General features: G+C 56.0%; 1 non-coding gene across 1 annotated transcript; it reads left to right on the top strand.

Annotated features, from left to right (window-relative positions):
* On the top strand, positions 1-56 carry LOC112473491 (the record flags this gene model as incomplete). Its single annotated transcript, XR_003044026.1, has 1 exon — positions 1-56. It is a non-coding gene; the product is annotated as a small nucleolar RNA U83B (small nucleolar RNA).
* Positions 57-477: the final 421 nt, after the last annotated feature.

Raw genomic sequence — 477 nt, 5'->3', positions numbered from 1 at the left:
CAGCGCCCGAGTCAGACTGCGGAAACGTTCCTTGCTGCCTTCCTTCTGAGAATAGCCGGGGACTGCCTGGACCTGAAGGGGTCCTGCGTGTCTGAACTTACCTCCGGCCTCATGCTTGACCTGTGCTGACCCAGTGACCTCTTTCCAGGGTGGCTTTGTCCATTACGGTGAAGTGACCAACGATTTCGTCATGCTGAAAGGCTGTGTCGTGGGAACCAAAAAGCGAGTGCTCACTCTCCGCAAGGTGAGGCAGGTCTTTTGGAGGAGGGGAAGAAGGTCGTGAACATGAGCGACCCAGACACAGGCTGAGCTTCGTTAGCGGAGGGGTGTTCAAAGGAAAAGGGGGCTGCTGCTCCTTTAACTTCGTCTTTGAAGTCCTGGGAGGAGGAAATTCCAGTCTGGCCCAGTTAGTTGCTGCTGTACATACTCACATGGGGTGGGGGGCAGCTCCTGGCATGCAGTCTGCCAGACAATGAG

Source organism: Pteropus alecto, unplaced genomic scaffold (assembly GCF_000325575.1).
Source record: "Pteropus alecto unplaced genomic scaffold, ASM32557v1 C17460214, whole genome shotgun sequence".
NCBI classification, from domain to species: Eukaryota; Metazoa; Chordata; class Mammalia; order Chiroptera; family Pteropodidae; genus Pteropus; species Pteropus alecto.
Note: the sequence above shows the minus strand (reverse complement) of the source record. Positions and strands in the feature narration are given on the sequence as shown.